At 43.2% G+C, this 13,834-nt stretch overlaps 1 protein-coding gene across 3 annotated transcripts in view; it reads right to left on the bottom strand.

The window, feature by feature from the left end:
- LOC126203811 (TWiK family of potassium channels protein 18) overlaps positions 1-13,834 on the bottom strand; it is a 1,380,696-nt gene that overhangs the window by 270,284 nt on the left and 1,096,578 nt on the right. The gene's annotated exons all lie outside the window — the stretch shown is intronic.

Genomic DNA, 13,834 nt, shown 5'->3' with positions numbered 1-13,834 from the left:
TCACCTTTGATCAGCAGGCGAAAATCTGGCACTGTGAATGCAAGAAAGACTTGTGGAAATGTTCCATATGTAAGGGATTAGCAGAGGGACGTGTGCAGAAAAATTCGAGCAACTTAAAAAGGTGTAATGTTAATTTTTTTTACTAATTACATTTTACACCGTTTATTGAGTATGAACACCTGAGAAGTAAAAAACACCTTTCCAACTTGGCCAAGATGATACAAACACGAGTGAATGTTGTGAGAAAGCTGGCAGGCAGTACATGGGGAGCAACCACGTCAGTCCTCCGAGGAGCATACCTTGCACTGGTGTACTCTGCAGCAGAATACTGTGCGCCAGTTTGGCTCCGAAGCGCCCACGCAGTGAAAGTAGACGTCCAACTGAACTCAGTTATGAGAGTAATTAGTGCTACAGTACGGTCTACACCTACTTGCTGGCTACCAGTGCTTTCAAACATCTCTCCACCAGACCTCCGTCGAAAGGCTGCTCTTTACAACCTCTGTCAACAAGTTTCTGAAAACAACTCGATCCCTCTTCATGACGGTTGGCTATCACTTCCCAGGAAACGCCTCAAATCTAGAACACCAGCATATGAAAAGGGTGTCCAAATGCTATCCACAGGATTCGACCAGGGAGCAGAGTGAAAACGTGAGTGGCAAGCTACAAGAACCCGAAACCACGAACTTTTAGACAATCCTACAGTTCCAGTTCCAGGCTTCCACCAACCAAGGGAGGTGTGGGTGCAGTTAAACAGATATCGGACTGAACAGGGTAGGTGAAAATACAACATGCACAAGTGGGGCTTTTCAAGTGACTGTGTTTGTGTCTGTGGTGACACCCAAGCAATGAGCCACACTGTGAATGACTGGCCAATCAGACGCTTCCCTGGTGGCATTGAGAAGCTCAATCAAGCATCCCACGAGGCACTCCGCTGGATCGAGTCCATCAACATCAGAGTGTAGTCTGAACCGTTTTAAAACTTGTGTACTATATATAATTTTACATGTTCACATATATATATATATATATATATATATATATATATATATATATATATATATATTTTCTTTGTTTTGCTAAGTATGTATTACTGCAATTGATGCATACGATAATAATAATAATAATAATAATAATAACCTGAGAAGTCTACGAGATGTTGTAAAGCGCCATATTAGCACCAGGAGATCAAAATTGGAACTAATTTTTTCCAGCTTAAATCGGTTCAGCATTAGCGGTTTATCATATCTACCAAGTTCCACTGACCTTCAATAATTGCAGTCGACGCTGCAGCTCCACTTTAATTATAACCACCTGGTACATTTTTCAGTGTTAACTCTAATGAGGTGCACCTACCTTGTCGCTATAGAATATTTATAAATTTAAATAGATTAATATTAAACAAAGGAGACTGACGGCCCCTCTTGTCAGAGAAAATCTCTTATAAAGGCTGAATTTCTGGGTTTCAAGCGTACAAAAGAAAAACGAAGGAAGCTTACCAGCGCAGTAATCTCTAGATGATCGGCCCTTGCGGCTCTGCCAGACTGGAATGTGATGTCGTATTTCAGGTAACTGGGCACTTTCCGCTTACTTTCGTCTTCCCTCGGGCACTCAGCGGACAGTCATTTTTGATGGCAGTACAAACGATTGGTGCTCTCCACGCCGCGGGACAGACGTTATCAATAAAAGCACAGCGCCTGTTATGTGGTGTGCAAATACGCGAGCGCACGTTTCGTCCCGAAATGTGGCCCGAAGAATGAAACGAGAAATACGGCGACATCGACGAACACCCGGAGGCCGCGGTATATTGCACTCCTAGGCAGCTATTTTCTTCGCCTGGTACTTTCTTTTCTCTGCCATCAGCGCCGCCTTTCGCGTCCCGTCGCTTCCACCGGGGTTCGTTCAGAGAAAATCGGCTGGGCCGCAAAAGGCCGCTCTTGTTTCTCCCTTAACAACGGCGTTTTTTATCTCCTTTACAGCCGAGAGGCACAACGTGGAAGGAAGAATGGACGCCTCAGCTCGCAGTATGTGCGTGCGAAAGAAGAGGGCGAGAGAGTGGGAGGGAGGGAGGCAGAGAGAGAGAAAGGAAGAGGGTTGAGAGAAAGACAGGGCCACTTATCTCCCCTGTATAAGAGGGCGCGACCCGGCGCATGACGTAAGTGCTTAATAAAAGTGCGTTAGCGGATGACACCGCCTGAATTGGACCCCACCAAGTCTGCTGGTACACGCTGTAATACGACACAATGGTGTGGGGAGGAGTGGGTCGCTTTTATTTTCCGGTTTGCAGCGCAAAACTGTCACCCTGCAGACAACCAGACCCGCAAGAAATTTCGCAAGAAGGACTTCGTTAGCGAACTGACGACCGATGTGTCGGGACGCAGATGAAGTGCCTTGCGCTGTTCAGCCGACTTATGTTTCCATTTGATACGAAAAACTCTTGAAGTTGTTCCACTGATCACCTCGGTGTTGCTGCAGCTCAGACAAGATCATGCGATTATTGACTTCTTGTAACTTATGTTCTGTAAGGCATCGGGTCATTTGTACTGCATATATCAATAAATACGCCGTAACGTGGTTCTATCCATTCTTCCCCGGCAGTCTTTGTCGAACTGAACAGACCGAACACTCCCATTCGCATTTAGTGTTAGTGTTTGGTCCGTCAAAGTCGACGGATTGGTCAAGGTTCACCATATTTGTCAAATCATGAATATATGCACCGTACTGGATAACGTGAGGAAAAGTGTTTATACTGTTGGAACCTGTTAGTGACGATATGTGATTGAAACCAGAGCAACATAAAATGTTCGGTATGCTGCGTATTACGGATGCCACTGTAGATATTTTAATTAGTGACAGGACAATCTGCTGAACAACATTACATCACAAATTACTTTATTTACAGACTAATAATTATAGCTATTAGGAGTAATATGTTTTAGGTTGCTTAGTACCTCCAACTGTATGTGGCAGCAGCAAGCCATTAGTGCTTATTTTCCCCTGGGCAGCAGGTCAGATCTAGAAGTATGGAAAGGTGGACGCAAAGCTGATAGTCTATAGTGACAGATGTGGTCCATGTTGTGCTGCAGATACGATCGTGCAAATACATCAGGTAGTAAATTATGTGATGTGTTCGTGAAAAGACCATTTGGCACAGAGAAGACACAGCTAACATAATGAGTTGGGCAAATATCAAAGTACCAATGATCACACGCTCTACACTTATTACACATAACACAATGAGAATATTATAATTTTATTGACTCTAGCAGCGTTCTTGGTCAAGTCCTATTGGCCAGATACCTAAGTGGTTACACAAAAGGAAATAATTAACATGCGAGCAAGTAAAAAAAATGGTTCAAATGGCTCTGAGCACTATGGGACTCAACTGCTGTGGTCATAAGTCCCCTAGAACTTAGAACTACTTAAACCTAACTAACCTAAGGACAGCACACAACACCCAGCCATCACGAGGCAGAGAAAATCCCTGACCCCGCCGGGAATCGAACCCGGGAACCCGGGCGTGGGAAGCGAGAACGCTACCGCACGACCACGAGATGCGGGCTGCGAGCAAGTAGATTTATATATATTGTGATGTAAGGATGCCTCTGAATGTTCCTCAAAATGCGATGTTGCACCACCGCCTATATACAGTGTGTTACAAAAAGGTACGGCCAAACTTTCAGGAAACATTCCTCACACACAAATAAAGAAAAGATGTTATGTGGACATGTGTCCGGAAACGCTTAATTTCCATGTTAGAGCTCATTTTAGTTTCGTCAGTATGTACTGTACCCTCGATTCACCGCCAGTTGGCCCAATTGAAGGAAGGAAATGTTGACTTCGGTGCTTGTGTTGACATGCAACTCATTGATCTACAGTACTAGCATCAAGCACATCAGTACGTAGCATCAACAGGTTAGGCTTCATCACGAACGTGGTTTTGCAGTCAGTGCAATGTTTACAAATGCGGAGTTGGCAGATGCCCATTTGATGTATGGATTAGCACGGGGCAATAGCCGTGGCGCGGTACGTTTGTATCGAGACAGATTTCCAGAACAAAGATGTCCCGACAGGAAGACGTTCGAAGCAATTGATCGGCGTCTTAGGGAGCACGGAACATTCCAGCCTATGACTCGCGACTGGGGAAGACCTAAAACGACGAGGACACCTGCAATAGACGAGGCAATTCTTCGTGAAGTTGACGATAACCCTAATGTCAGCGTCAGAGAAGTTGCTGCTGCTGTACAAGGTAACGTTGACCACGTCACTGTATGGAGAGTGCTACGGGAGAACCAGTTGTTTCCGTACCATGTACAGCGTGTGTAGGCACTATCGGCAGCTGATTGGCCTCAACGGGTACACTTCTGCGAATGGTTCATCCAACAATGTGTCAATCCTCATTTCAGTGCAAATGTTCCCTTTACGGATGAGGCCCGCACCTCGTGGTCGTGCGGTAGCGTTCTCGCTTCCCACGCCCGAGTTCCCGGGTTCGATTCCCGGCGGGGTCAGGGATTTTCTCTGCCTCGTGATGGCTGGGTGTTGTGTGCTGTCCTTAGGTTAGTTAGGTTTAAGTAGTTCTAAGTTCTAGGGGACTTATGACCACAGCAGTTGAGTCCCATAGTGCTCAGAGCCATTTGAACCATTTTTTACGGATGAGGCTTCATTCCAACGAGATCAAATTGTAAATTTTCACAATCAACATGTGTGGGCTGACGAGAATCCGCACGCTATTGTGCAATCACGTCATCAACACAGATTTTCTGTGAACGTTTGGGCAGGCATTGTTGGTGATGTCTGGATTGGGCCCCATGTTCTTCCACCTACACTCAATGGAGCACGTTATCATGATTTCATACGGGATACTCTACCTGTGCTGCTAGAACATGTGCCTTTACAAGTACGACACAACATGTGGTTCATGCACGATGGAGCTCCTGCACATTTCAGTCGAAGTGTTCGTACGCTTCTCAACAACAGATTCGGTGACCGATGGATTGGTAGAGGCGGACCAGTTCCATGGCCTCCACGCTCTCCTGACCCCAACCCTCTTGCTTTCATTTATGGGGTCATTTGAAAGCTCTTGTCTGCGCAACCCCTGTACCAAATGTAGAGACTCTTCGTGCTCGTATTGTGGACTGCTGTGATACAATACGCCATTTACCAGGGCTGCATCAGCGCATCAGGGATTCCATGCGACGGAGGGTGGATGCATGTATCCTCGCTAACGGAGGACATTTTGAACATTTCCTGTAACAAAGTGTTTGAAGTCACGCTGGTACGTTCTGCTGCTGTGTGTTTACATTCGATGATTAATGTTATTTGAAGAGAAGTTATAAAATGAGCTCTAACATGGAATGTAAGCGTTTGCGGACACATGCCAGATAACATATTTTCTTTCTTTGTGTGTGAGGAATGTTTCCTGAAAGTTTGGCCGTACCTTTTTGTAACACCCTGTACATAATCAGGCAGCAGCATTGAATTTTTGGCGAAATCACGCTATCACGCTATGTATGTGCAGTAAAAAGCTGCATCATGTCAAAGCAATCTATGTACACACCTCTATAGACCAGGCTGCTCCAGCACTCTCGTATCGTGGCGACAGATAGCAAAGAGGTAGTTAATTAATACTGCTGGAATTTTTGCGGGAAATAAAATTGTGCACGTGACTCCAAGCCTTATCAAGTGTGCAATAGCCATTATTTCGAGTATGGAAACATTAACATTCTACCGAATGCAGGAAAGTTGAAACTGAGTGAATTCAGTGAAGGCCAGACTAGGAAATTAGCGTTTCAGATTAAGCACAGAGACAATGCCATTGCATATCCCGAGTGGTAAAGTACCATCACGCATTGGGTCACAGTAATGTTGAGTCGAGATTTTGCTCACTCCAACTTGCGTACAATTTGACCACTGAATATCAAGAGCTAGGATACCCTCACATTGAGTGCATGAGAGTTATTTCAATGGTTTAAAGAGGTAAATTTATTCTCCACCAATTTAGTGCATTGACCACCTACGATATCATAGAAGTAAATTTAATAGATGAAGATTTTTGGTCATTCGTGTCTGTGATAACATATTCATTTGTAGAGATAACGATTTAATAATTGCCAATTCCATATGTCCAAGAGTTAAACATTTTGTTATTGAGTGTTGAAAGTAATTGAATATTATTGTTGTGTATCACTTGACCCCTGAAAGCACAGTTGATAAATTGTATGAAGAATGAAAAAGGGAACAGCTGTTTTGTCTTTTTAGAATAGATCCCATGCATACTAGTTATGTGACAGCAGCATTTCTAATTAATTTGTTACGAGCCACACCTAGTATTAGCTACCTTCCAGGGCCAGATTCAGATCCATATAGAATGTCTGTTTAGGATCCTGGGCTTGAGTAGATAGTTCAGATGCATTATCCATCTGCGCGTATATCTTACACTACTAGCCGTGACTCCACACGCCATGACGTCAGGAGGAAAATCACTGTGCCTCTACAAAAAACTGGACTTCCCAGATCGCCTCCATACTCATTGACGACGGTCGTCTGGGACAGCACAGAATCGCGAATCATTGCAGAACACAATGTGAGGCCATCCGAATGCTGCTAAGGTCTGACGTAACGTGTGGATGCAAACACCGCTGCATGTGGATGCAATCTACATTCGGTATGAAAGATAGTGCAGCGGGTACACCGTATACGAAAGACATTTAAAGGTATATTGTTTATTAGGAGCTTATGTTTTGTTTGATATAAGCTGGAGGAAGATACACCAGTATTTGTCGGAATCCGACAGCAATGTGTGCGTGTCGACTTGAAACTACTGTTTATCATTCCATCGTATTGCTGACCAGGTGGCCGCCATCCGATGACATTCATGCGAAAACGAACTTACACTGTGACGACAAAAGTCATGAGATACCTCCAGGTATCGTGTAGAACGTCCTTTTGCCTGGTGTGATGCACCAGCTCGTCGTCGCATGGACTCAACAAGTCGTTGGGAAGTCCCCCTGCAGAAATACTCAGCCATGCTGCATACACAGACGTCCGCAATTGCCCAAGTGTCACCATTGCTGGATTTTGTGCGCATCTCTCTATTATGTCACGTAAATGTTCGATGGGATTCATGTCGGGCGGTCTGGGTGGCCAAATCACTCGCTCGAAATATCATGGATGTCCTACAAATTGCGAACAGTTGTCGCCCGACGACATGACACCTTTATTTGGGAACATGGAGTTCATTAATGGCTGCAAATCGTCTCCAAGTAGCCGAACATAACCATTTCCAGTCACTGATCGGTTCAGTTGGACCAGCGGACTCAGTCAGTTCCATGAAACACAGCCCACACTATTATGGAGCCAACACCAGCTTGAACAGTGCCTTTTTGAGAACTAGGGCCCGTAGCTTCGTGAGGTCTGCGGCACACTCCAATCCTACCATGAGCTGTTACCAACTGAAATTTGGACTCATCTGACCAGGGTACGGTTTTCCAGTGTCTACGGTCCAACCTATATGGTCACGTGCATAGACTCGCCCCGGTCGTCTGGAGCAATAGTGTAAAAGTCCCAAATTTTGCCCCACTGACCCAATTGGTACGTTCGTCGTGTGTTCCACATTGATTTCTGCGGTCGTATCATCCAATGTTGCGTGTCTCGTTGCAGAGACAACTCTACGCAAACACCGCTGCTCTCGGTCGTTAAGCGAAGGCTGTCGCCGACAGCGTTGTCTGTGGTGGGAGGTAATGTCTGAAATTTGGTATTCTCGGCACACTCTTGACACTGTAGATCTCGGAATAATGAATTCCCTACATTTTTTCTAAATGGAAAGTCAGATGCGTCTAGAATCAACTACCATTCCGCGTTCAGAGTCTGTTAATTGCCGTCGTGCGGCCTTAATCACGTCGGAAAACTTTTCTCATGACTCACCTGAGTACAAATGGCGGCTCTGCCAACGGACTGCCCCTGTATACGACGTGTGCGCGATACTAACGTCATCTGTATATGTGCGTATCGCCGTCCCGTGACTTATGTTTTCTCAGAGTATAGGCGTAAGGGGACCATATCCAACGGTCTGCAGAATCCCAGTGTCTCCACGCGACTACCACCTGAGAGGAAAGACAAATTGTTTACTTTATCGTACAGGATGGAAGACCCACATCACTTATCTTGCTTAAGGAAATGGACTAGTTGCAGCAGGACAGTACCAAATTCTGTGTGCAGCAAACAAAGGGCAGTATCCACCTGGTTCTGCGTACAGAATCACGAAATTGGTATCTGTGTGTGAAGCCTTGAAGCAGGAGTAACATTGGCAGATTGCATAAGTGACCGATAAGCTTCTGTACATACGACAGCACGGCTTTAGAAAGCATCGCTCGGATGAAACGCAGTTTGACCATTTCTTACATGATACACTACTAACTACGGATGAAGAGCACGAAACAGATTCTATACTTCCGGATTTCGGAAAAGCATTAACACAGTGCCCCACTGGGACTGTCACCGAAGGTACGTGCATTACTCTGCTATTCACAATAAAATGCCTAGCAGAGGGTTGAATGAACCACATTGAGCATCTCCCTACCGTTCCACTCTCGAACGGCGAGCGGGAAACACGAGCAATGAAATTTTTCCGTGTGTGCCCTGATTTCTCTTATTTATCGAGATTACCATTTCTCCCTATGCAAGTGGGTGCCAACAGAAAGTTTTGGCAATCGGAGGAGAAAACTGGTGATTGAAATTTCAAGAGAAGATCCCATCGTAACCAAAAACGCCTTTTTTTTTTTTAATGATTGCTACTCCAATTCACGTATCATGTCTGTGGCATTATCTTCCCTATTTCCCGATAATACAAAACGACCTGCCCCTCTTTGTACTTTTTCTATGTCATCCGTCAGTCCCACCTGGTGTGGATCCCTCACTGTACAGCAGTACTCCAGAATATGGCGGACAAGCGTGGTGTAAGCAGTCTCTTTAGTAGACCTGTTGCAACTTCTAAATGTTCTGCCAATAAATCGTAGTCTTTGGTTTGCTCTACACACAACATTATGTGTGTGATCGTTCCAATTTAGGTTATTGGTAAATGTAAATTATTTATTGGAATTTACAGACTTCAGGTTTGTGTGACTTATCGCGTAATCGAAATTTAGCGGATTTCTTTTGGTACTCACTTGAATAACTTCACACTTTTCTTTATTCAGGATCAATTATAACTTTTCGCACCATACAGATATCTTATCTAAATCATTTTGCAATTCTTTTTGGTCATCTGATGACTGTACAAAACGGTAAACGACAGCATCATCTGCAAAAAATCTAAGACGGCTACTAAGATTGGCTCCTATATCGTTAATATAAGATCAGGCGCAACAGAGGGCCTATAACACTTCATTGGGAAAAGTCGGATATTACTCGATGACTTTCCGTTTATTACTACGAACCGTGACCTTTCTGACAGGAAATCACGAATTCAGTCACACAACTAAGGCAATATTCCAGAGGCACGCAGTTTTGTTACAAGACGCTTGTGAGGAACGGTGTCGAAAGCCTTCTGGAAATCTAGAAATATGGAATCAATTTGACATCACCTGTCGATAGCACTCATTACTTCATGAGTATAAAGAGCTAGTTGTGTTTCCCAAGAACGATATTTTCTGAATCCGTGCTATGTGTCAATAAATCGTTTTCTTAAAGGTACTTCATAATGTTCAAATACAGTCTATGTTCCAAAACCCTACTGCAAACCGACGTTAGTCATATGGGCCTGTAATTCAGCGGATTACTCCTGCTTCCCTTTTTGGGCATTTGTGTGACTTGGGATATTTTCCAGTCTTTAGGTACGGATATTTCTGTGAGCGAGTGGTTGTATATAATTGATAGATATGAAGCTCTTTTATCTGCATACTCTGAGAGCAACCTGACTGGTATATAATCTAGACCGGAGGCCTTGGCTTTATTAAGTAATTTAAGCAACTTTACTACACCGAGGATATCTACTGCTATGTTTCTCATCTTGGCAGTTGTTCTTGATTAGAATTAAGGAATATTTACTTCGTCCTATTTGATGAAGGAGTTTCGGAAAACCTTGTTCAATAACTCTGCTTTAGTGGCACTGCCATCAGTGACTTCACCGTTGTCATTGCACAGTGAAGGTATTGATTGCGTCTTGCTACTGGTGTGCTTTATGTATGACCAGAATCTCTTTGGTTTCTCTCACATTTGGAGACAATTTCGTTGTGGAAATTATTAGAAGCATCTCGCATTGAAGTAAAGGCTATATTTCGAAATTCTGCAAAACTTTGCCAGACTTGGGGATTTTGCGTTATTTAAATTTGGCATTTTTTTCGCTGCTTCTGCACCAGCGATCTGACCCGTTTTGTGGCTTATATGATCAGATCGGAAGGAGTTAAGACTGTCTCTTAAAAAGGCATTAAGGTTCCGACTTTTTTTAGTGCGTTTAAGGAACAAAGATTGTTTATTCATTTCGCTCGTATTCGATTACCTTCAGCTACGATGTAAGTTTATCTTGCATGTTTATCAGTTACAGTTGTTAAGCAAAATGTACTATAGTACTCTGAGTACTGTGTTAAAAAATGTGTTTACCTACACTCATAAAGACGGGTAGGTAAATTTGATATTCAGTGATTAGTTCACTCATAATACAAGAATCTTACACAGCTATTTATGTAAGTTTATTTGGCTAACTTATATGGTGATATTGTACATTTAAGAGATTGTATAAAACGTTGTATACTAGGAATTTAAAAATAAAGATCATATCTGAAGTTTCCACTGTGATACGAAAATCACATCTTGAAGGTTAGATCCGTAGGCAACGCAGAGACGGCATAAAGCGTACACAACTATACGAACTGGAACTTCAAATAAGGAAGCTCCACATAGTCTCACCTAATAGTTTCACCTATTCAGCTAGAACCACAAAAGTTACAACTAGCATTGCATTGTTTGTATGTTTTTTTTCTGCGGCAGTATCTTTCCCAATACTCTTCAGAGCGCAAAAAATCACTACATACAGCCCCCTATGTCTTGGGGTAAAAATAAACATGCTTCCTCAATGCAGTTTAGCAGAGCAAGCAGCATCTTCAAGCGTGAATGGCCCCTCTGTCAATGCGCCGCCCGAGGTACACCAGCTGATCAAAAGTAAGCGGACACTCAAACATAGTGCCGAATTGAGCACTAGGTGTCACGAGAAGCTGACCCAGCAGCATGAAACGAGGCCGTGAGTAATATGTTGTCAGTAGAGACGACGTAACAGCAGCATCGGTCAGTCTGGAGAGCTCAGTAACTTCTGGATGGCTCCAGAGTAAGAAATCCATCAGAGACATTTAAATCCTTCTAAAGTTCAATAATTCAAGAACAGTCTTAACCGCATTTATTATTGTTATAACACCGCCAACCGGTTTCAACCCGACGTAGGGGTCATCTTCTGGGCGTTTACACCATTGGTCGACTGCTGGTGGTGTTATGTCTGTGGTTATGTAGACAGTCTTCTTTCCGTTTCAATTTACTGATCCCAGCACATCCAGACTGAGCCTTTGGGTTCCCCTATTTAGATTTTCTTGCTTTCCTACTACGTTCTGATTTCTGGTATTTGATTTCACTTATTGAATATTAGTGTTGTACAGTAAAAATGTGACAGACCATTGAATACAGTAATGGCAAGATATTCTGCACTGCCATGCTTTTAAACGTCAACAAAATATGTGTTCCTAGGTACGTGACCACGTTCTGCCTTGGAATATGTTCTCTCTCCTGGGAAAATCTTAATTTTCCACAGTAATTTTTGTCACTTTAGAAAAAGACTGCTTCACACTAAAGAGTAATAGTCATTTAAAAATGAAAGAAAAATATATTTGCATTACTGGCTAGAGAAGATAGTGTGAGAAGTGTTCCACAGTGCAACATTCTTCTATGCGTTTCAAGTAAAGATTGAAAAATCGCTTCCATTTATTCCTTACAGTTCCAACTACAGCTGCAAATATAAGTGCAAACAGCAAATATTTAGCTACTGATGAGACCGATCAGGAGAATCTTTTCTTCTGGCTAGATGACTTCATTTAAAACTGTGGCGGTAGTACAGTTTGGTGAATTGTTAGCGGTTCGGAAAACGATTCCACTTCGAAAAATACGTAATATGTCTGCGATAATCAAAAACATGTATGGGAAAAGTATGTCAGTTTCACCAAATTAATGCAAAGCGTAAAAGAATATTTTGTATTAATTGCCTGAAAATATCGTTACCAGGCAGATATAAATGCTTAATAGGTTCCTACTGAATTTTACAAATTGTATTTGCTGATATTACAGAATTAAACTTCAGCTATCAGAATGTCCTCCCAGTTGCCGGAAATCTCAAAGTTACTCCTAATCTCTTGTCAACTGAGACTGCCTCTCTCATTAACATGCTTTGCTTCTCTATTTTAAGTCGTATTAATATTAGTAACGTATGCTGCAGACCTCATCGGAAAATATGAAGCTTTCCGGGTCCGTGGGTCTGAACCCGTCAGTAAATTAACATGTGATTAGTCTTTTTTTTTTTCGACGTTCTCGGACACATTTCTTTTGTGTCGTTATTTTCTGTTGCTTGCAAACTGTAGTTCCGTTCTGAGAGTTCGATATTTTAACCTTGTACAATCGCATTCTGAACTGACAATTTTTGTCAATATTATTGATAGTGTTAAATCGCTTGAATTTACTGAAGGCTTGACATGCTAGTATTGTCAATAAAAATTGAACGTGTATAGGCCCCTTAGACACCAGCCTCAGTACGACAGCGTAAATCTCTCGGTGTGCAGTACCGACGAGTAAACAACGCCGGCAAAAACGGAGGTCGCAAGATACAGCTCGGCGACCGGTACCGAAGTGAGTAGAGTGCGTGGCCACCCACATCTCCTGTTCTTCGGTCCGGTCGTTAACCAGTGACATTGTTTGCTGCTAGTCTGTGGTCTGTGTCTAGGCAAAGGCACTTTTGCAGCTAATGACAAGTGGGGAGAAAATGTTGTGGTTGTGGCTGGTTACGTATGTGACTTTTAAGTCATCGACAGGCAAGCAGGCACTGGCTGGTATAATTTAACGAGTCTAGTGAGAAAACCTTGCTGAAACTGAACACAACAAGTAGTTAATGTTTGTTGAGCTGTCTAGCATACGCGTAGCGATATGCACATACACACTGGTGAGGCAAAATATTATGACCATGAGTTTAGTAGCGTGTTTGTCCGTCTTTGTAAAGAAATACATTAATGATTCTGCGTATCAGAGATCCGACAGTTTGTTGGTAGATCTGTGGAGGTACGTGACATTAGCTGTCTACCCACAGGTCATGCAACTCGCGCAGAAAAAGCGCCACTGATTTGCGTACTCGGTGACAGTGACCCAGATGGCTCCATAGGATTTACGTTAGGAGAATATGGTTCCAGACAACAACGTGAGTTTATTATATTGCTCCTAAAACCATTGTATCACGGTTCTGGATCCGAGACACGGACAATTATACTGCTGAAAAATGACATCGCCGTCTGAGAGACACGAAGAATGAAGGGATGCGTGGCTCGCAGCTGTCAGAATGTCTTTGATAACTACCACAGGTACCATGCAGCGCAGGAGAATGTCCCACTCACAAGGGAACCTCCCCATCGCACCCCACTCAGATTTTGTTATAAGTTGGCACAGTGGATAGGCCTTGAAAAACTGAACACAGATCAATCGAGAAAACAGGGAGAAGTTGTGTGGAACTGTGAAAAAAATTAGTAAAATATACAAACTGAGTAGTCCATGCTAAGATAGGCAACATCAAGGAGAGTGGTAGTCTAGGAGCGCCGTGGTC

This window comes from Schistocerca nitens, chromosome 9, assembly GCF_023898315.1.
Source record: "Schistocerca nitens isolate TAMUIC-IGC-003100 chromosome 9, iqSchNite1.1, whole genome shotgun sequence".
Taxonomy (NCBI): domain Eukaryota; kingdom Metazoa; phylum Arthropoda; class Insecta; order Orthoptera; family Acrididae; genus Schistocerca; species Schistocerca nitens.
Note: the sequence above shows the minus strand (reverse complement) of the source record. Positions and strands in the feature narration are given on the sequence as shown.